Here is a 24,565-nt window from a genome sequence, read left to right as displayed (position 1 = left end):
TTTTTTTCTCTCCTGTCACCAGGATCCCTCTGCTGGATCAAAAGTCTTCCATGGAAAGAAGGCGTCTTCTATCCATGGATGCAGGTCGTGATGTGGTCTAAACCACTGAGCCTAGGGCTTGCCGATCAGAAGGTCGGCAGTTCAAACCCCTGCGACGGGGTGAGCTCCCGCTGCTCGGTCCCAGCTCCTGCCAACCTAGCAGTTCGAAAGTATGTCAAAGTGCAAGTAGATAAATAGGTACCGCTCCGACGGGAAGGTAAACGGTGTTTCTGTGAGCTGCTCTAGTTTCACCAGAAGCAGCTTAGTCATGCTGGCCACATGACCTGGAAAAACTGTCTGCCGACAAACATTGGCTCCCTCGGCCAGTAAAGTGAGATGTGCACCACAACCCCAGAGTCGTCTGCGACTGGACTTAACTGTCATGGGTCCTTTAACTTTTTTTATCCATGGAAGATGTTGTACAGCTCTAATCTCGTGTTTCTGGCATTATGAGTTTGGGGGAGGTTGGGGAAGTGGTCAGGTAAGGTTTTTATTTTTTAAGAGGAAGACCAAAGGGATGAACTGGATGCAATAGGTGCATCTAAGTAAGAAACAAGCAAGAAGGCAAAAAGGTGGTGCTAGAGAGTTGCTGTGTGAGTGAGCTGGAATGTGGAGGGAGTTGTTGTGAGAGGTGCAGCAAAGACGTATCTTGCTCTGTGCTGGATCCAAAGTTGTGACTAATGGAGATGCAAGTTCTTTTGGGGGTGTTAGGCTGTGAGCCTCTCCATCTTATGGTCAGGTTGTATACATGTATAAATAAAACCATACCTCTTAAACCATACACAGTCTACACCGTCCTTTCTGCCAAGGAAACTGAGCCTCTGGTAAGAACACAACCCTGGAGTCTCACACTTCTCAGTAATTGGGGTGGCGTGTAACAATAATAATAAACAAAGTAGCTTGATTGCAAGTACTGGTGGTACTGGTTCCTAGGGAAACAACCTATGACAGGGTAATCAGCTGTTTATAACACTCAGAGTATTCATAGAAATGGAATAGGGACTGGGGAAATAGCAATGGATCAAATAGATAATGAATAGCTCTTTGGGAGTAAAGTATGTATCTCTAGTCCAGAGATTATAATAATCTTAGGTGGGTCTAATAGGAAAATTATGTGTTTTCCAATAGCAAGAAGGATTAACCCAATATTGAATAAAAAAAAATCGCATTCATGGTAACAATCCAGCAAACAACTTTAGGCACATCTCACACATGTCTGTCAAGAGTTTAGACATCATTCTTGGAGTGTCAGAATGGAGCACTTGCTCTGGCCATGTTGCAAACTATGTTTGTAACTGGCTGAGTTACAAATGTGGCATATAGTATAACATAGTGGGCTGTTTGAGAAGCACAAGCCCCAATGCCTGTGGTATACAGCATGCAGAGCTAGTTCTGTGGTTCTCTGGGTTTTGGCCAGTACATTTCAGCAGAAACTGTGATAATCACATTTGTTTCTTATATCCAAATGAGAACATATTTCACAAAGGACTGATGCCAGAACCTTTATCACAAAGGGCTGCTTCTCATACATATATAATCCCAAATGTCAATTTATTAAAAACAGATTGTAATTTTCCAGTTTTACCTTTATAGAAATTGCATTCTTCTGATGGCACAGTCTCAATAAACTATGAAATCCATGCTTTTTGAAATTTATTTTACAAGGTATGTGTAGAGGGTATTCATTCATTCATTTGTTTCTTCATTCATTAAACAGGCATCTCAATCTTCTGAGCACAAACAGGAAAAACATACTCTGCAAGACAAGTAGATCAAAACTAACCTCTGTACAGCTCTATACCACTTGTCTCTAGCTGTAACAGGAAATTATCTTGGTAGCCATGCAAAGGCTACCCCAAGCCTTAAAGGCAGGGCTCAAGAGGTCCTTTATTCATTCTGCTTTTACAAAATCCTTGCACAGCTCTGCAACAGAGATTGCTTTCTAGCATCCAAATGAGGCCAGAACAACAGCTTTGATAATTGGTGCTCATTAAAAGAAGTAGAACTATCTGATGATTCTAAAAGAAGATGGATGTTGACCAGCTGTTGTTGGACTACAATTCCCATCTTTCCTGACTATTGGCTATGCCTGCTATAGCTGATGGGACTTAGAATCCAACCACATCTGCAGAGCCAAAGGTTAACAATTTCTATACTAAAATATTTCCGAAAAATATTGATGGTTAGGTTACCTTTTAAAAACACACAGCCATGCTCAGAACTCTCATCGATTAATTTGAAACAGTAATGCTTAACATCAGCTTGCATTTTCAAAAACCCTCAAATCCAGTGGTGTGTGTGTAATGTATACATGTATACATCTCCAGATGCTATGTTTATTTGTTTGTGCATGTATTCACATTTTTGCAAACTGGGAGAATTTTTGCAGACCCCCCCCCCCGTCCCATTGTCTGAGCTCAGTATTGCACCATTGTAGAATGACAAATTGGAATGGCAGCTGTAGGCTATCAACAGCAAACACTGGTTTGGCTCAAAATATCATACACTCAACTCATTATTGAAAGAGTCATTGAGAATGCCAAGGGAAAAGAATCTTAGTCACTGTAAGCAGCTTGTTCCTTTGAAGAACCGTTCTTACAGTTAGGACTCCCCCACCCACACCCCACATGTAACGTAAGTCCACTGTCCTCCAATGGAAACCCATTGCTTCATGACCAGAGGTAATATTCACGGATACTGGTCAACAACTGTTCTCTTTCATCTCTCTGACAGACTGTTAAATATTTGAAGACTATCGATATGGCAGTGTGCTTTGGCCAGTTATAATGCTGATTATGCAGAGAGCTTCATAAAACAATCCTGATTGGCTTTGGATTGTACAGTAGGCTTCAGCAGGTAATTGTGCATCATTTATCCCAGCTAGCATCTTCAATACCATTCAAGGCAATATCACGAAATTAGCTCTAATGAGTGATTTAAATGCTAATTGACTAGTTTTGTATCAGTAACATGTTTATTTGAGAGATTTATAGCTTACATTCAAATGGATTCTATCTCATGAGGGCTGCAATTTTATACTCACTAAGCTGGGCTTACTTCTGAGTAGGCATACATAGAAATGCCGTGTAAGACACGTAACAAGACTGCCGTAATAAAACGAATCTCATTATTTGAAAATGTGATCAGAACTATTCCAAGGGAAACTATCCATCTGAAAGTTTTACTTCTTTTGCTTCTTTCACTCTTTGTAGTATGATTACGTTGCTGTAACCTGTCCTGAGACCTACTTGTGAAGAAATCTTATAAAATAATAATAAAAAAGACAAAATTCTGAGTCTTTACTCATTCTTGAGGGAAACACACAAGGATAGCAAGCCAGACACCCATGGCTGGATCACAGAGTCTTCTGTCAGTGAAAGGATACGGTTGGAAACAACGTATGGTCCTCTTAAGATTCAACAACCTTTGCTTCTTTTCATTTTATTTCTTGTTAACCAAACATAGTTCAAATATTATTTAAAATCTGGTTGCAAAAGTCAGTTACTGGGAGCTGCAGGAGGTGACAGTGTTATTGCTCTTAGGTCCTACTTATGTGCTGCCCATATGTTCTTACACTCACCAACATGGAAGCAGTGTTAACGGATAAATGCTTTTTATCCCCATCTTTTACAAAACAATTCAGAAAGTTTTCCATATAATTAAAGGAGTTGTGATCGTGAAGAAAGAGATTGAGTATCTGTGCAACTTTGCAATGCCTTATTATTATTATTATTATTATTATTATTATTATTATTATGCTCCACAAAGAAAAAAGAAGTGGTGCTTTATGACTTTTAGCCTTTTGTGCGCTGGACCTTTATTGAGCAACTGAACTGAAATAGGAATTGGAGCCTTTGTTCCAGGAGTACAAGCTGAACAAACAAAAGACATGACTTATGAGAAAACTTCACAACTTGAAAGATGGTGGAGAATTTAAGACAAAGAACTGACCTGACTTAAGCAGTTTGGGCATTCTGCATTTGCTCGCCACACGACACAGGCAGACATTAATCATCCAGAAAATAGATGAAGATGAAGTCCCAATCAACACTTATAGCCAGAGTTCAAGACTGAAAAAACACTGCTACCTCAAGTTAGAGTTAGAGACAGTAAATTATTTCAGTCCATATTGAACCATGGTATCTGTGGGCTCTCTCTGTCTCTGTGTGTTTTAAATCAAACAACATTATTCAGCTTGCCTGCTCAATACATATGTCCTGCACAATATGTGAGGTAAAATAGCAAAATAGATGTAAAGAGAGGAGAGGAAATGGGCCAAAATTCTCTATGGTGGCTCATGAGGGGAGCTGGCAGAAGTGGCATCCTCCTAGTGGCATTCAATGTGCTGGGATGGAAAAGGAACACAAATGGCACCTGAATGCCTGCTGCCACCTCCTCTGATCTTGCCAGTGTCACCGCACCCTGTGCCATTCTGACTAGCACAGCATTGCTACCGGGGGGGGGGGGCATTGTGCACCCCCAAAAGCCTCTGCTTATAACCCTTGGGATCCAAATCAACTTTTTAGTCATGGTTGTAGAAATAGCAGCTAAAATAGTAGCTGGATATAGATAGATTCCTCAAAGTGTCATTCTTGCATGACACATTTGTCTTGTCAAACAAGCAAAGTCTTTTCAATTTTGTTTTACCCAGGCAATTAAAATACCGTTTTAAATCATGGATGCTGATATTTTATGTCACACTGCTTATTTTAGCTTTCGAATATTATTTTTATTTGTATTTGAACATTATATTTTTGTCTTTGCCATATTGTAAGTGATCCTGGCAGATTTCTTTGAAACGATGAATATAAATTCTTTAAATACGGTAAATAAATGCCAGGACCATGTGAATAGACAACCCTATATAAGTAAAGTTATCACTTGATGCCATGACATGGTCGGCAACAGGGTCAGTCTCGTTAAACCCTTCAGTTAATGTTAGGTAAAGCCTGTTCAGAACAATATTATCTGAAGAAATGTCAGTTGCATACAGCAGACCCCAAGTGTTTAAACCAACACCAGCCACTTATTGGCAGAGTGGCTAGAAGGTTTGCAGTTTTGAGTGTTGTGGAAATATGTAACAACAACAACAACAACAACAACAACAACAACAACAACAACAATTTATTTATTTATTTATACCCCACCCATCTGGCTGGGTTTCCCCAGCCACTCTGGATGGCTTCCAGTAAAATACAAAAATACAATAATTTGTCAAATATTAAAAGCTTCCCTAAGCAGGGCTGCCCTCAGATGTCCTCTAAAAGTCAGATAGTTGTTTACTTCTTTGACATCTGATGGGAGGGCATTCCACAGGGTGGGCGCTACTGCCGAGATGGCCTTCTGTCTAGTTCCCTGTAACTTCATCTCTCACAGTGAGGGAACCACCAGAAGGCCCTCGGCGCTGGACCTCAGTGTCCAGGCAGAACCATGTGGGTGGAGATGCTCCTTCAGTAACAATTTACTGTGCATAAACAACTCTTCCCTAGGTAGAATTTTAAGCAGCTGTTACACTTCTGTTTGCATGTGTGAATCTGGGTTTAGGGATCAAAACTGGATTTGTTTCAGTACTCATCTTGTTCCTGCAACTAGCCTTGCAATAAATGCTGTGTACCAGCTACCAGCCATAAAAAATGTTAATTCTTGACAGCCTGGATCCCTGCTGTGCCCTTTAGCAAAATGGCATGCAAATGCATGTGGGAGAATAGCAGAAAGAGCCTTTGTTTTCTAGGTCACTTTTCCTGGTGTACTTATCATGACAACCCAATACATGATGAGAATAGAGTCTGCTAGCTCAGGGAAACAACAATGCAGCATTTCAGGTAGTTTGATCTGTGGGCCAGATTAAGAAAGGGTCGGTTAGCTTCAAAGTTGGATAGGGGATATGTGTAGACTTGAGGGTATGAGCCAGTGAAGGTTAGCTGCTGCTTTCAATAAGACATGAGTCAAATCCCATACGTTCTTGTTTTTGTTGTTGACACCAGTCTGTCTCAAGAGACAATGGAGTGTGAAGTTAGACCGAAGGAGCTCCTGCCGTGGCTGCAAAGACTGGTAACTCGTAACTGCTGTCTTCCACAATGGCTTTGCTGCATTAGCAACACCAAAGTGACCTCTCTGGGGTGCAAGACTGGGCATTGTGTATGGAGGTCATGGATGGCCCAAATGACAAGACCCCCCCCCCCCTCGGCCTTGCTGATGTGGTCCAAATGAAAGTAGAACAATACATTTGGCACCAGCTTGGCTGCAGGAGTTGCTAGAAGGAAGCCTACAAGATGCCACCCAACTCTTTAGGGACTCCACTCCAGATTTGTGTAGGGTTTGTTCCTTAACCTTTTCTTCTGCTGAAGATGTCAGTGCATATGGATTTTTCCTTGGGGTTTACTCTCAAAGCGTTTCTCATGAATGAGTACAGCAACAAGGCAGCAGAGGCTTAGGATCAGCATTTTATTTCTCCTAGATGGGCTACCTTCCCTGGTTGATGAATCCCATCTGCTGAGTGCAAGTGCAGCTGGCATATATGCTCCTGAATGTGTCCTTATTGGGCAGACTGAATTTAATTTTTGCGGGCTTTTCCCATTGTCCCATGTGGGTGACAGACAAGGCTTGTTGTCTGTTGGCCTCAAGAGAGGATCCCACCTCCACATTGCCCAGGGCCGTGCATGGCCACAATTCTGCCTGCTGCTGCACATGCTAAGTGGGCTTTACTCCTAAATAAATGCACATAGAGCTACTGCTTTAGTGAACATTTAGCTTTGTTGGATTGTGCCTTTGAGTAAACCAGCCACATTTATCAAACAAGAAAGCCAATTCCAATAAAAACACATATCTCTAATTAGCATGGACAGTTAGTCACACACACCCACACCTTTTTTAAAAACATTTTGAAACCCAAGCATAAAGGGTTTTCTAGTGGATTTGGGAGAATCAATCTTTTTAATATGTGTCAAGAGTTCAGACTGTGACTCATATCAATCATATGGCACTCACAACTTGCATTTGGACACACTGAAATTCACAACAGAAGGCAGCTGTTGACTTTAGTACATTCAAAATGGGTTTCAACTTGGTGAGCAACTCTACTGAATTTGTCTGCTGCAGCAGAAACAAGTTGGTTCGTTAGTTTTTTGCCCCCTATCTATTCTTTTCATTTTTCTTTCTTCTGCTTTATATTCCTCTGGTCTTTTCCCATTAACTTGAGTAATGTGAAGACCAGGATATATCGTGGGATGAGACCCGTATTCTCTCTGTGTGTATTCATCCTTTATTTTGTCGAAGGATCTTTCAAGATTATCGTTTCCTTTCCCTTTTCTTTCTTTACTGAAACAGATGTGCAATTGCTGCCCATTTGTTGTAGGGGAATGTGATCAAGGATCAGGGGATATGAAGGTTAGCTTTTTAATATTTGTAAAGCGTTTAAACATTACTTGCCCAAGCCTTTGTAATGAGGTGGAATGTAAACAGAATAAACAGCTCATCCATGCACAAGGCAAACATGCTGAATGACTCTCTTAATAATATGTGCTACAATGTAAGTTAGGTGTCCATAAGCATCTCAACAAAAGCACAAAATCCCAACATTTATGCCCTAAACTGAGAGTCACTTCCAGCCTTTCTAAAAATGCAGCAGCTGGTTTTTCGACCATTTTCTAATGAGGGCTAATGTAGTAGGTGGTCTGTTTGAGAGAGTGGCAGTATCTATGCTGTTTTGTTCCGATCAGACCAGATGTCTGTTGTTTTGTTAGAAATTAACTCTGTAATTGTTTAAAAAAATACTCAGCTGATCAAGGCCACACATGTGGCACAGATGCAAATCAACAGTTCTGTGGTAAACGTTTTGTAATTAATGACTGGCATGGTGTATATGCTTTCTATTGAAAGCTGAGTGCACGCTCTTAAAAAGAGATGTGGAATTGCTGAAAACATGAGGAATCACAATGAACACTTGCCAGTTCAGTGGATTTGCCATTTTTATGACTACGCTAAGCTGATTTGCATTTAACTCATGACACAGCAATGAAGACAAAAGAAAGGAAATAAATGCCAAGTAATGTTTGCTAATTTGAAACAATGCCTGCAAAACAGTGAGTGGACTTTTTATATAAGTAAGTCTGCAGGAATTCAAACCTGCCAGACTGGTGGAAGCATGATATATACTCCCACAATGTTGAAATGTAGTGACAGTGTGCTAAACATGATAGAACAGATGGAACGACCAGCACAGGAAGACAGACTAGATTAGTTATCATCCATTGCTCCTTCTACTACCTGAACAAGGGAGGAAGGAGTGTTAGCACTAGTCAAAAACTGCAGGATCAGTTTGCACATAATGCTAAACCAACCATGGATTAGTGCCAATGCACAAGCAACTAGGCTCCTGGTGAGGAGATTGCAGGTGCTTTGCTCCTTCTCTGCTCCTGTGGTGCTCTTGTGAGCTAGGCCATGGTTTGGCTTAGCATATCATCAAAACCTGGGTGCCTGGTTTGCCTGCTCCAGAAAAACCATGAATTTTAGAGCAAAAACAAACCTTAATTACCCTTATTATTCTGCATGAACTGAATCAATGAAGTAGCCTGAATACTTTGACTAGGGAAATTAAATCCTGGGAATTCAAAATCTAGGGATGCTGCACCCACCACCTCTTATGTCTTGAAGCAGTCTCATTTTTGTCTTCTTCATTCCGTATTCACCTTCTCCATTATTTCATATCATGGATAACATTGCGCTAGAATGTGCATCTTTACCCCCATACCACTCCTTGATCTAGGATTGTAAGATTCTGTGGAGTAGCAAGAGCATCTGCAAGCTCTGCTCCATAGTTCTTGCTGTCCCAAAAGGCGGAAAAGTTGGACTGCACCAAGGAAGCACCATAACTCAACAACAGGGGTGATGCTTCATATGCAGAATTTCCCAGGTTCAATCCCGACATCTCAGTAAAATGGTGAAAGGGCAGAAAATGGGAAAGACATTCCTCAGTCACAGATGCACTGCCAGCCTGAGTATACAATTCTGGGCCAGATGGTCTGGTGGAGGATTAGGCAGCTTCATACTGCTTCCACTTGATTGAGCCAAGTTTTTAATTACTTGAGAATGATCTTCAGTAGCCACTTAGACAAGCCCAGGAACTTTAGCAGTGTGGAAGCAGCCTATCTGTCATACCCTTCCAACCACAGCACCTGGTTGGCCAATGTGAAGACCTTTGACTTGATCTAGCAGGGCCTTTCTTCTGTTCTTATCATACATCTTCCACCATTAAGCACTGCCAAACTTATCAGCCTATGACTTTGTTCAAATTCCTCTTAGTACTTTTATCCTGCCCTTCCTCCAAGAGGTTAGAGTGGAGGAGTTCGGAGTCCTTAAACACTTAAATTCAGAATTCCCTACTCTGAACCTTACATCATTGGAAAGAATCACACCGGTGCTGGTGCTGACAGATATCAGTAGCTGTCTGGGATGGGAAGAGGGGAATGTGGATGGAAATTCAAGGCATTTCACAGAGACACCAATGCCCACAGACTCTGTGACCCAAGATCAGGCACTCCCCCATCCTCAGCAAAGGGAATATATTCAACTCTTGTCCCCATGTCCATCTCCTACTGCAGGCTAGTAGTGGATGCTGAATCATTTTTGCTCATTTTCTTGCTAAAGCAGTCTGTTGCCTTAGTACAACAAATTTGTTTGATGACACACACACACATATATATGCACACCAGGATATTTTGCAGTTTTGAAAGTGACTGGCAAAATGCATCCAAAACTGTGGGCTGGATGAATACACATTTTCCATTTAATCAAACACCCCACAAGCAAAGCAAGTTGAATGTTGATTATCTTGTAACCAGCCCATAAGCAGATCAGATTGAATGTTCAGTAATGGTTGAACATAGTTTAACCACCCTGTAAGCTTTGTGCAAGCAAATCAGGATGAATGCTGAATAAAGTATAATGTAGTAGTGGAATGGCAAGGAGAAATGTGTTAACTGTGTGCTTCACAATTGCAGTAGTAAACATCTCAAGGAGAGGTGTGTGCAGTCATTAAATCCAGTTTCTAAGGCCATTGCAGCAAAGCATGTGTGTCAAACTAGTTTTCAGAGGCACTAGAATTGTCACACTGAGTTTGGAGAATGGATCATACTGTATATAGTTGCATGTAAATCCTAAACTAGAGTAGCACAAATCATAGAAGAATTGCACAAAAGCAAGGCAACCTTGATCTAATCGCATTATAACACCATTAAATCTGTTCTTTGCAGCAAGTCAGTGCTCCCCAGTCTATAGGAAATTATTCATTTGTAGTCATAGCTTTCATATAATTAATGGATTGTTTTGAATTTATATAGCACGTCTACTCCAATACTGTATTTATTATGATACAATTAGGTGTATATTTGACAGTTTTATTGCTAAACTAATCCTGAAATGTGGAAGTCAGAAATTAAATGGAATAACACATGCATTATACTTGTACTCAAAATGCTTCTGCATGCACGCAGCTATCGTGATATATGGAAGCTGAAAATCATCAGGGAGCCTAGTCTTTTCCCATCGCATTTCCATCCTGTAATGGCTGAAATTATACATTCCAGAAGCAAATTTATAGGCCTAGAATTGTGGCCTTATGTTAGGTTTGAACCAACTAAATCACAGATCACTTGTGTGATGAATAATTGGAGGTGATGGTGGGGGGGTAGGTTCTACAGGTTATAATTTAAACATGGTTCAGTGGACTGTATCATTCCTTGTGGACAGTGCTGGTTGCCAGTCGGGTACTTGTAATTGTGGAATGGTAGCTTCAGTTGCATGATAGCTTTTCTTGCGTAGATGCCATGTGTCTATTCCAGGGAAAAGACAAGCCAGGGCCTTGTGATTAGTTCAACTTAGTTGGAGCTGTCAGTGGGAAGAGGGTAGATCTAAGTCTCAGAGTCCAGGCACATTCTGCACCTAATGTCCCAGGAATAGACCAGAGGGAAAACTAGTGCCTGCAGTCTTTCCCTTGGTCCACATTCAAACTCGTGCCCTCTGGCTCGCCTATGATTGGCTAAAGTTGTGGGAGAGCACCAGCAGCCCCCACAGCCAGCAGAGGAATGATGCCCTTTTCCACCCATGCAGGGACCAGATAGCCACTACAAGCCACACAGGCAGCAATTATCACCTCCTTCCAGAAATTGGGAAGGTGACCGGTGCCTGTCATTTTCTGTTGTCTATTGTCCATGTGCTGTTTATGGGTAACATCGTCCATCTTTTAATTCTTTACCTTCAAACAAGACTCGGACCTGGTAGTCATCAAATAGAGAGTAAACTAGAATACATGTCTGTCCTAAGATAATTTCAGCCTCAGGAAGAAGAGTGGAGAGAAGTTTTCCCCTTTCAGGTATTTCCTCAGGATTCAAAATCCACAGAGAGCTGTCAGAATAGAATTTCCGTAAATACACACTTGGCAACTTTGCCAGGACAACTGTAAATTCCCAACAGCACTCCTGGATCCATTAACCTTCTTCTGTCCAACCCCAAATTCACTTGCTTTTCTAGAGACTGTTTTGAAAGACTGTTTTAAAATGGTTATTCTGTCCTTATTACCCAGCCGCCCCTTGGCTAGTATGGTGATTTAAGGACCAAAGTGGCTCTGGTCCTTAGAGTGCTGCACACTGTGGATGGGACTGATTTGCAAACTGCGGGGAAAATTTGCTGCAGTCTTTAGTGTAATGCAAGTTTCAAAGTATGAAAAGTGGCAAAATCAACATATGATAAAGTACCGAGGCTTCTGATGGGAAGCATTTAACAAGTGAGAGAAAAAGACATGGGAGGAGTCTTTGCAAATAAGCATATAAAGACAGAGTGCTTATTAAATATATACGAGACATCTGAGTTACAGGAATGGCTAGAAGCCAAGTGGTGATTAGATTTATGCTGTTAAATGGTGACTACATTTCTTCTGAAGGCCAGGCTCTGCTTTATGGTTTTTCAAAGCCAAGTTAAACAGAAGGGTGGGTGTGGGTGTGGGTGTACTTCTCTTTATATCTTGGGAAGGTGCTCAGAAAAAATACAACATTCCCATGGATGTCAAAAGAGTGTAGCAAATATGGTTGTCACCTACTTAAGGAAGGGAGGGGAAAAACATTAAGGCTGGTTTGTGGATCTCTGAAGGACAGGGCTTGAGGGAATAAGAGTTAATATCCCACTTGGCACTACTTCCACCATCATCAAAGCAGCTATCTGGGGCTGCTTTTTTTATGGAGATCCTTGCCACAAATCTCCCTTGCTACCTGTTCTTCAACCCCTGGCATGCAAGCGTGACTGATGTAGCTCTCACTTTTGAAGCTGCCTTATACTGCGTCAGACCATTGTTCCATCTAGCATAGTATTATCGATTCTAGCCTCCCTCAACCCGGTGATCCTCAAATCTTCTTTGCTACAACTTCCACCATCCTCAGCCAGCATGTCAAATGGTCAGGGATGACAGAGTACCAGGCTGAGGAAGCCTGGTGTGCTCTGGTGGACCACTGCTCTTCAGGCAGATCTCAGGGGTCTCTCCTATTGCAATGTATCACCCAAGGGATGCCAATAACTTTCTGCATGCAAACAGCTTTGGCATCCCCCATGAGCATTTTAATAGGAACTGCCAGGCCTAGATCTGGCATGTTGCAGTGTCCATTTAATTCTCACTGGCATTCAATCTGTTTTGTGCCATTTTGTGTGGAATTTGTTGTTCAAAGGATGCATGAAAAGCCATGCATATTATTATTTTTTGCACTGTACAAGTAAAATATGCGCTTTTAGCATAAGACACGCACCTTTTGGTGCTTTTTTATTCATTCATCCATAAAAAATACATGTTAGATTAATGAAAAGACCTCTAAGCAGTTTATCCCAGTCTGCATCTGTATTGAAACTCTTTTTATATGTGGAATTGTTTTTGAATGTTTTGATTGTTTTTATACAGGTATATGGACTTGCTTTTAAATGTTTTTACACTTGCTTTATGGGTTGCAACTATTTCATTTGTTTTGTAAGTGTGTATTTTATTGTTGTAACCTGTATTACAAACCTTAGAAAATGAACATAAATAAGCAACAATGAAACTCTTCCTTCTTTCTGCCTATGATCCTGTCCTGCCTCAATGGGATTGTGGTTGGGAGCAGAATCTAGTATTGCCTAGAATCGTATAATCACTGAGATGAAACATTAAAATCTGTGCTAGCGAGAGGAAGGGAATTCCTGTACATTATATATTCACCATTCAGTCACATACCCCGTATATCTACTAACCAGCCTTCTTAGATACAGTCAGGCAGCATGGGGGGGGGGGGGCGGTATAGTACTGTGAGATGCACCACACTAAAAATGTATGCATCTATGTAGGGTACATTTGGAGGAGAATGGATCGTGTGCTCTTTTTCAATCCTTTACCTTCTTCTCCTAGTTGCTCATATCTCCATATATGCCATGGAAGTGTTTTGCACATAATAACAATATAAATCACTGAGGCTTGTTACTATCTGCTTCCTTGATACAGATTTTACAGAGGATGAGCCTGGAAATCTCACTGGGGAGAGGCTGCTGCTGTGTTTCTGAATAGTAAAATATACCAAAGTCAAGAGCTGCATGAGAAAGAGGAATATGCAGCTTCTGTAGACCTTTCTTGTCTGTGTTACTATCAGCATAAATCCTGTGTGTATAACATACTGAATTAGAATGATGAATGTTCACTTATTAAGAGAGCTGTGGAATTTTATTAATACAGCAGCAAATCTGTGCTATTGGGGGGAGGCAGGTGTCTGTGTCAGGGCTTCTTTACTAATAATTATGTTGGGGAATGGATAATTTTGGATGCCAAAAGGGTGGCGGGGGTGGTGGAATAAAAATAGGAAAGAAATATCTGGCTGAGTTTTTATACTGAACTTCTTAACCTTTTTTTTTTTTAATGCAATAACTTTAAGTAAGCATTTTGGCCCTCAGTTATTACATAGCAGGATTAAAAGGTTGTGCTGCCCAACCTCCCCATGATTCATGCCAAATTATCAGAAATAAGGGAAGCTTCCTCATCTCACTCCCACATGGAAAATGAGTTGACTTTATTTGAAGCCAATTCAAATTCTCTATGGGTGTCTCAGTTGGTTTCTGTAAAGAGATTGAAAGCAGCTGCAGTACCTGTCTGGTGGCTCTCTCTGTGTGTAGAGAGTATGTGTGTATGCACACATACATGGGGGAAACAACCACTAAAGCTCTTGGGGTAAGAGCAACTTCAGTGGTGATATACTGTTCATGGACAAGATGCTTGAGATTTAGTTGTGTGGTAAACCAGTATGGTGTCACTCCCTCAGATTTTAATCTGAGTCCTCGAAACACATTTCTACGCTTGAGCCTCACAGATTTTACTGACATCTCTATGAAAGAGGCAGAGCATCTAATTTTTGCTCATGGGACCAGTCTGTTGAATGTGAATGGGGATCCAATGAGTCATTCACCATAGGGGCCCTTTCTGGTCACCACACTCTCGTGAAATTCTCCTTATTATGAAAAGCTGCTACCAAATGGTTGCAGATCGAGAAATGGCATTCCATTAGGTCTGAGGCAGCAGATAAGAACATAAGAGGAGCCTGCTGGATCAAGCCAATGGCCCTTCTAGTCTGACATCCTGTTGTCGCAGTAGCTCACCAACTGTTTGACTTCATCCCGAAGGCACACTCTTCCATTATCTCCAAGACAAACAGATGCCAACAATTATTATTATACCTATCTCCTTACCCTCTACCTAAAAAAAGCCCAATGTTGCAAACACCAAAAGGTTTAAACAATGCATTTAAAAAAACAACATATAAAAATAATTTAAAAACAATTTAAAACTATCTGAAAATAGTTTGAACACCAAAAAACAATAAAAACCAATCACATACCCTTGCAGTTGCTAATTTAAAGGTTGCCTTAGTCAGCATCTTTCAGCCACCATAAGCCTGAGCAAACAGGAAATTAAAAAAAACCAAACCTGAAAATTGATAATAATTGAGACAGATGTTCCTCACAGTTTAACACCAACAGGAGAACACCCAGATGTGGTGCTTCCAACATAGACTTTTCATAACATCATACACCACTCCAATCGGACGTTCCCATTTAGCTTTGAGTCATTGTCTCATGTTACATGCATGCATGTGTGAACTGTCTCAACATATCCGTTCCTCTTTTTGAAAGCACAATGATTCGGATATAAGACACATGGGGATGCCATCTTCCTCCTACCTTCACTTCCCAGCAGGCCTCTCTGTTCCTATCTTCTCCCACCTCCAGTGCTGCTTGGAGGCTACTGGGAGGGGAAACCTATCATTCCAATCTTGACTATATAAAACATACATCAAACATATCCATCACTGTGGACAGGCTTTTTTTCCCATTTATCTATTGGCCAGGCCTCAATGTGAGATGGAATAACATGCTCAGATTTTCAGAATTGCTCAGCAGGTTCCACTGAGAAGACTAACGCCAAGTCTGTGATGTCAAAATTTCTTTTAAGAACAAGGTACTTCAGTTAGGTGAATGCATGACAGCTTCTGAGATGGTGAAAAGAAATTTGAAATACAGAGAGTGATGTTGAGCATAACACAGCAGGTCTCCCCACCCCAACCCTGAAAAAGAAAGTATAGACTAGAAGTATTGGAAGTAAATTATTAAAATGAAAAAAATTGGGGGGGGGGGAATAATTTGACTACATCATTCCTGGAGTTATCTAAACTCAAGGACAGATTTCAACTGATACCACATATAAATTCAGATACAGTGGTAACTCGGTTACGAAATTAATTTGTTATGGAGGTCCGTTCTTAACCCAAAACTGTTCTTAACCTGAGGTGCTCTTTTGCTAATGAGGCCTCCCACCGCCCCACCACCACCACTGTGCGATTTCCGTTCTCATCCTGGGGCAAAGTTTGTAACCCGAGATACTACTTCCGGGTTAGCGGAGTTTATAACCTGAAGCGTTTGTAACTCGAGGTACCACTGTACATATAAAGTAAACTTACGATTATGACATATGTTGAACTCTCACAGCTAACTATCCCATACAGCATTCATTATTGCAAGTTATGGAATTCTCCTCCTTGACCAAGTGGCTGATGGTCTGAGTAATTATGCTATTCCAAGAAGGCAGTATGCTTCTGAATACCAGTTGCTGGAAGAATGCTCTTGTACTTGGGTCGTGCTTGTGGGTTTCCCACAGGCACCTGGCTGGCCACAGTAAGAATAGGATGCTGGACTAGAAGGACCATTGGTCTGATCTAGCAGGCTCTTCTTATGTTCCTGTAGCATCTAATACTTACAGTGTTAATCAGCTTTGTGGAAGATTTCAGGAAGAATTGTACTGTTGCCACAGTCACTTGTTTTCACTACATTGCAAAAGAAAGGAAAAATAGTGATGAGGGATCAATAGCTTCGTTAATAACCAGTAGCATTTTATGAAGGTCCACTTGTTGCTTGGCCTAGAGGCCCTTGCCTCTAGTATACAAGGGTATACAAGGGATATTCTGAATGAAACTGTACGTTATTTCAGTATGTGTGACTGTTCACACACGTGCATATGTGTTTTTGTTTTTATATAGCTTCTGGACAAGTCAAACGTATTTACATAATGTAAAATTAATACCTTTTTCCTTCTGAAAAATTATTGTTAACAGAGCCGCTTATTTACCATTTTGCTAGTAGAGTTCTTTCCCCAGATATTTATAGCATATATTGCTGAAGTATAAACGTAAGCAATTTCTTACAGTTAATAACTAATCCAGAGTGAATCAGAACTAGGGACACAGTCCATTAGGTTTCTAACTATAGATATAATTTTATTTAATAGACTGAGATACAGCCACACTACATTTTTCATTAGGGTAAACCTGATGAAGAGTGCTGAGTGGCACAAAGTTGAGCAAATTCTATGTACTTCACCCATTCTTAAGCCTGTGTATGCAGCTATCAAATATCAGCTGAGCAAATCAGATGCCTAGCAGACTAAAGATCTATGGTTCCACATCTAAGGCCAAATAAAACTTCATATTCTACAAATCACTCTCATGCTGAAGCTTACAGGCTGCATACCTGCTTATATAGCTTGCAGATATAGCAACAGGTAAAGGACATCATTTGGGGCTGGTTTGGTTTACAGATAAAAGAGATAAGGGGAAGGGCTGTGGCTCATTGTTTTGCATGCAAAAGGTTCCAGATTCAGTTCCCAGTATATCCAGGGAAGGCTGGGAGATACTCTGAAATTCTGAAAAGAGATTGCCAGTCAGTGTAGACAATGCTGAGCTATATGGACCAATGGTCTGACTCAGTATAAGGCAGCTTCCTATGTTCCTCTGAGTTGTATCTGAAAAAACTATGGGCTGGATCCAGACTAAGGCTGTGAATATAACTTCAGCAGGGAGTAACCACAGTTGAGTTCAATAGGACTTACTTCTGATTAGACGTAGTTAGGCCTGCGTGGTATGTTACTTAACCTTAATTCACACTGGAATCAATGAGTCTCAAATCAACTCACTATTTCAAAGGGACCGGAGCTCAACAAACTTGTATACTTGTATATTATATTGTTGTAACCCTCCCTGGGACCTTAGTGTGAAAGGCAGGTACAAAATCTTATGGACAAAACACAGATCAGATTTCAAACCAGCCCTGGCAGATGTGCTGTTGTGACCTCAAGTGGAAGACCATGAGGCATGGCAGGCTAAAATTGCAGGACCACGGACAGTTCTGAGTGACTATCTTTATCAAGGCATGAGACTGAACTGAGGCCCTTCATCCTTCCAGGGCTAAGTCGATGCCCTATGGGTTCCATGCCTTCCCTCAAGAATGGAAGGTCTTAAAGTGGCAATCCTCCAGTCAAAGGCATGGTACTGCATCTCTTTCCATTCCCTCCAGGCTTGCTGACTGTTCTCTTGAGTTGTAGAGTTGTGTGAGATCACCCATGTGGAGGGTGCCAGCTCCTCAGGGGTACAAGCTTAGGAGTTTCTAATTCAGAGGCCCCTGGGCTGTATGCAGTATTTCACCATGTGACCTGGACAATATATGCTATATATTTGCATATATAGCATGGGGGGGGGGTAGGTGGAAATGTTGATACACTGTGCATGAATGAACAGACCATGTGGTGACAGTTACCACATGGAGACTTTTAAAGCACCAGCTCTTGGTATTAGGCTAGGACACCTGAGAATGTTCCTTATTTCCTTCTTAAATATTCTTTGCTATTAAGTGTGTTGGGTATATTGCTAAGAATTAAGGTAACTTCAGGCTGGAATCAAGACCTCACAATGGTCTGCAGAAAACAAATAGGAATCTTGGCTATATTAGATGAATGTTTCTGTTCAACTGAAATTGGTTGAACTGAACTAGCATGGCCATTGCCTGTGCACTGCTTCAAGCATTATGGCACATTACCAAAGCATGAATATTAAAAGGCAATTGGGTGCCACTATTCCATGATGTTTCATCTTAGACAGCATTTTTTAAAAATATAACACTATGTACAAAAGTAGGTTCCCTCTACTTGGCTTATCAAAATGTTTATTTTTGTTTCCTGGATTTGCATACGTCCAACTCCTATTGTGCCTTTGATAAAACTTTTATAGGCAATAAATTATAAACAATGTTGATGTATAATTTATCTTTTTAAATACATATTCTATGTCCCAGCTTTTTCAAATAGAGGGGCTTACTTTGGCTTTGCGTTTTTTAAAAAACGGATTGAAGATTTTAAGGGATTCATGAATAACGTATGCTTCAAGGTGCATTTGCATTTTTATAGTGTGGCTTGTGTAACAGTATAGATTTTGCTTTTGCAGTGTTCACTTTCAAGTCAACATGAATTCCTTCAGAATTAACTACAAAAGAGACGTAGGCCTCAAAATGCACCTTTTTATTGTATCCCTATAAACCATAAGTTTCAGTAACAATCAGGTCATGAACAATGCCTTTCCATATAAGAAAATCTCTGCTCTGCACTTTTACATACATATCCAGATGCACACAGAGAGAAACCTTCATTTCTCTAACAAAGGTAGGGAACCACAGGCTTGGAGCACAAATGCAGGCCTCCAGAGTCATTACTAGAGTTCAGCCAGGCAATTCAGCCAGGCAGAAACAGACAAGAAGAGTGTGAAGCAAGATCAGTCAGGGTTGTAGCTTGAAGAGACTCCCAAAAGCCATATAGAGAAGACTGGAGTGGTACAGGCTCCTCATCCTACTTTCTTCTAATTATTAGAAGCTGTTGCAATATTCCCCCAAATTACGCAATCCATTATGGTTGTTTTATCAAAGGAAATAATGCAGCTTCTGCATCAAACCATTATGGAAACCTCAAAGAAGCCCCCCACTCCCCCCCCCCCCCAAATGCAGCACCTGGAAGAGAAAATGACTCATTTCCTTTGGCAAAACAGAAAGGAGGAAAACAGCACATGCCATTGCCGACTGAACTGCAAAATCAAAATGGACAAATCTGGAAGGAGGAAGCTGCTATTACAAAGCCGAGCATGACTGAAAAGACTGTCTTGACATCCAAAGATAGTTGTTTCTTGTTGCCACCACATAATAGCCCCCAAGGTTCTAGTGACATTACTCTGGATTTTCAGACAAGCTAAGGAAGAGAAGGATAGTTTTGTCATTGAGAAGAATGGGGGGTGGGGGGTGGAAACACCCAGAGAAACAAAGGCTGATGTTGAAAATGGCTACTGTTGCAAGCTGTGCTTTGAAGAAAGGGCAAAGATTGTGCTCAGACACAGTGTGGCGCCTGAGAATAGTAGCATCATCATTTTTTACAACTCCCTGGTTTAAGAGGTACAGAAGCATAGAGAAAAGAATGCCAGAATTCAGGAGAAATAATGAGGAGACAGTAATATCAGTGGCTGTTCTTATTATCAGTATAAACAGCCCTGCAACTAAGATGGAAATAAATGTACACACAAAGACAGAGTTCTTGTCTATATTTTTATTGTTTATATTACCAAACACTTGTGAGGTCTAAATATAAGACCTCTAAGAAGAGCAGGGGATAAAATATGAATAGGCATTTGGAAATGGTAGCTAATCTTTCTTTTTGTTTGGCAGAACGCTGGCCTTAGCTGTGCAAAAGTGCTTCTGACCACCACTGAAACATGAGCTTCCAAGAATACCTAAATTTTCAAAGGAAGTGCAACCCATCCAAGATAGGTTGAATTCCTGTTACCTGCTTTTTGAATGGCCAGAGCATCTCTGTCTTATCTGGGTTAAACTTCAGTTTTTTCAGCTTTATCTAGGAGATTCCTGACCTCAAACACAGATTCATATTTTCCTTTGGTTTAAAGGGAAAGGAGAGGAGTTAGATGACAACAACATAGTGGCAATACCAGATCCCCAAAACCTGAGTGGCCTCCCTCAACAATTACATCTAGATGTTAAACAGCATTGGAAACCATATTGAACACTGTGGAGCACCACAGACTAATGATCAAGGCCTAGAAGTCCCCCAACATCATCCTATGAAACTTTTGAGGGACCATAAACCAGTGCCTGCAGGTCTCATTCCAACCTGGTGGTCCAGGTGGGTTCCATGTTTGATGGTACTGAAAGCTGCATGGAACTAACAGAGACACACTCCCTCTCTCCAGTTCCCTGGCAGATATTCCAAATCTGTAATATGACTCATCCACACATTCTTACAGCATCTTACAGAACAACAAACATTAAAAACAAATTAAGCCATATACAGTGGTACCTTGGGTTAAGTACTTAATTCGTTCCGGAGGTCCGTACTTAACCTGAAACTGTTCTTAACCTCAAGCAGCACTTTAGCTAATGGGGCCTCCTGCTGCTGCCGCTCCACCGGAGCCTGATTTCTGTTCTTATCCTGAAGCAAAGTTCTTAACCTGAAGCACTATTTCTGGGTTAGCGGAGTCTGTAATCTGAAGTGTATGTAACCTGAAGCGTATGTAATCCAAGGTACCACTGTATTAAGCCAAATTGTTGTGTTGCTTGAGTGATGAGACATCAAGCCTTTACAATGTACATGCTTGTGTGAATTAGAGAAACCATAAGTTTATGAAATAATGTCAAGAAACAACAAAAAATAACACATTGTCTGTCCATCCCATGGCAATTGTACCACCTAGGTTCAGACTGATTCTGCAGTACCTCAGCTATGCCATGTTGACCGTTAGAAGTTTAACATTGCAAAGTTTGTATATTTTGGTTTATCTCAGCTGCTAAAGGTGAGGGAGACATATACTGAATGTCTGGAAAATATATTGGAAGCTTTCTTCTCACATTAGCTTCAGATGTATCTGAGACCATTAGAATTAGATTGACATACTACATGCACAAAATGCTATTTGTACTTTAGGAAACAATTACCAGTGGGTAACAGCAGTAAAGTATCCAGCAAGGGTGATAAACTAGTTTTACTTTCTCTAAAAGGGTTAGCTTAAGATAATAAATATGTGCTAGCTCTTCTTTGCAGGAACATCATTGTACAATGGGAAGTAAGACAAGCAGACAGTGGCATGAGTTCAGGTTTTTATATTTCTAAAATTGAGGGATGATTTTAAGCAATAATAATTTCAAGCTGTGAAAAGCCAACATTTGCTTTGTGATAAGATTGCAAATACAATGAACTGTGTATGTTTTAGACCAAACAGGGAGACAGAATAAATAATGGAACTTCATTGATTTAGAAAGGAAAAACAAAAACAGTTGTCTGACGATAAGAATCTCACCCTAAATGTGCACTGATTCAAGTTGAATGAAATACTGAGGTGTGTTTGTCTCAGATTTACAAGTCTATGTACAGACACCAAGGTCTCTTAGTATTTTACAATCACTTCAAAGTTTAGATTATTTAAATTTAATGAAAATAGTTTACCCATAGCTGGGTTCTATCAAGACCAGAGATTAGCAAAATAATAATATCAGCAATACTTTGAGTTTAGCAAAGCAATTAGCCTCAATTTTCAGGCATATAATAAATTCATTGGGGTAATTTTCCATTGCTGGCAAGGGTTCATTAAGGATATAGCATCCCCATAAGCTTTATTTCCTTCTTGGAGAGTGGAAAATCTTTGATCAGGGACAAGACCACAGTGGATAGAACAGATCTTGACTTCAACTAGGCTTTTGACCCAGTTCCACATTACTATTTCATAATGTTTTGGAGGAAATTGGTTCAGTAGAAACTATCATAAGGAAAATTCCTAAAAGTGAATCCTATGCAAGATTAATGGAAGTTAGTCCCATTGTGTTCAATGGGGATTACTGCCAGGGAAGATTGCACAGGAATGCAACCTAAGGAACACCCAAATATTGGTTGTTAGTTAAACTATATCATGCTGGAAAGTGGTAATATTTGGAAACTATTCTGGGTCCAATACCGTTTGGAATTTTTATTGTAGCTGCCACCTTTCCCCAACTTTGCCCATTTGCCTTTTCTAGCAGCCAGTCATACAAAAACAGTGTCAAATGTATCTTTGCATCTAACTTCAGTTTTGTTTCTAAGTAAGTTGCGCCACTTGAGGGGGCCTGATTAGTAGAATCAAAGCAGGCATTTTCCTCTCCTGCTGTGGTTCTGAGGAAAATACCTTTCCTCAGAAAACCTTTTCTGAAATATGTATTTATTTTTTTAGAAGAATCCCTCATACTAGTGTCTCTCCATGTCTACTCTTATTCTACTAATTTTCCAAGCTCTTCCCACAAGGTGATGGAATTTACATTTTTAAAAACCTGAATGTTGAATGTAAAGATTCCTTTATTGTCACACATACTTTGGCAGCTGTTTGCCTGACTGAATTCAAGAAGAAGTTGCGATTCTCTAAATGATACCAAATAGAAACAAAAATGTATGCAAAGCTCTGAAGACTGCAATAAAATAAAATATTCTCAAAATAGCACCCCATTATCATGTTATTGGGGTGTGTGTGTGCGTGCCTGCGTGTGCGTGCCTGCGTTGATGAAATACTACAAAAAAGAGAATGTTGACTGTGTGCAGCTGTATCAGGCTTATTTTTTTTTATAGTGTTTTACCACTGTGGAAGAGTACATATGCCTCAGTAAAATATTTCCTTCCCCTGCTCCCTGCCCCAAATATGCAGTCAAATGTATGATCACAGCCAGGTTGCTTTTCTACTGGGTTGTGGCTAGCAATGCACCTATTTGCAAATGCAAAGAACTATTAGAACAGGAGTGAAGTGAGTCAAAACATCAACTGAGTGGCTGGGGAAATGCAGCCAGGTGGGCAGGTTATATATAATAAAATTATTATTATTATTATTATTATTATTATTATTATTATTCCAAATATGATAATAGATGCTTATGCAGTTGCCTACCATTGATTAGGATCAGTTTCCTACTGCTCTGGGGAGAGGGTCACCATTCTTAGGAATATGACTGTGATTCTAGGCAGCCAAGTCAAGAAGAAGCATTTTAATCATTCAGTGGAATTATTAGCTGCTTTCCACTGAAGTTGGTCCTGAGACTGTCAGTCTCTAAGTGCAATGCAAGTCCTTTTGACACATGTTAAATGGGGCTGGCTATATAATACTGTGGAAGGAAGCCAAATTTCTGTCTCACATATACATATTGCATGTGAAAAAAAATCACAGATAATCAGCCTTCCTAAAAGACCATACTTTATCAGAATTACACATACTACTGTTCCTTCAATGGTAGACAATGGGAGTGATGGATCTCCTACAATTTTTTTTTAATGCAAAGAAGAATTCTTTCCTTGTGTCTATGAACATTCATTATTTTCCTTCCATTACATGTGTTTGGAAGTCTTGTCTTTGCTTGGCTTTTACACAAAGATAATTTCATGTTTCCACTTGAGATTTTTTTTTTTAAAAATGTTTTCTATATTGTTTGTCTGTTCCTTAGAAGAATTTGCATTGGGTTCTCTTGTCAAATAATATTGCTCACAAGATACTTCCCTGCGTATTTTGCTTATTGCATTTCAGTATAAATGAAAATTCATTTTCTCTTCTTCCACTTGTTATTTAATAAGCAATCCCCACCTCCTCCCCCAACTCCCGCAAAGTATCTATACAAGCAGGGAAGCTCTTGGTAATTATAATCAAACCAATTTAATTTCTCATAGAATTCCCTGAGTATTCGGTTGACAACCACTATAACTGACTTTTTCATTTTCATTTACTGTGCATCCCACATTTTCCCCCTTTGAGGTAAATGTAGCTTTGCAATAGGAAATGTTTATTGGGTAAATACATTTAACAGAAAACTATTAGAGGACAATAACACTGGTCTTTTTTAAATAATAAAAAAATAAAAACCTAACAAAACTGTTTTTATGCTCTACTGGCAAGTAAGTTCTTCTGGGCAACTTTATTGCATGTCATCATATTTTCTACCTCAGCTAGAGCAATGAGATATAGGAGGAGAGGATTATTTGTAGCGTCTTATGGTTCCCTGCAGTGTAGGCTGGCCATCAGAGCAAATGGGGCACTACCCATCAGCCTCTGAACTTGTCCACCTTTCCACTTGTGGCGTGCCTAGAAAGCATGGG

At 40.3% G+C, this 24,565-nt stretch overlaps 1 long non-coding RNA gene across 1 annotated transcript in view; it reads left to right on the top strand.

Annotated features, from left to right (window-relative positions):
* The window catches only part of LOC310677046, a 50,360-nt gene extending 47,520 nt beyond the window's left edge, over positions 1-2,840 (top strand). Inside the window, exon 3 of the long non-coding RNA XR_014510894.1 lies at positions 2,773-2,840. This is a non-coding gene — a long non-coding RNA (uncharacterized lncRNA). The remainder of the gene's footprint in view (positions 1-2,772) is intronic.
* The last annotated feature ends 21,725 nt before the right edge of the window (positions 2,841-24,565 follow it).

This window comes from Podarcis tiliguerta, assembly GCF_965153285.1.
Source record: "Podarcis tiliguerta genome assembly, chromosome: 4".
NCBI classification, from domain to species: Eukaryota; Metazoa; Chordata; class Lepidosauria; order Squamata; family Lacertidae; genus Podarcis; species Podarcis tiliguerta.
The sequence above is the reverse complement of the archived record's forward strand: the minus strand, read 5'-3'. Positions and strand labels throughout refer to the sequence as shown.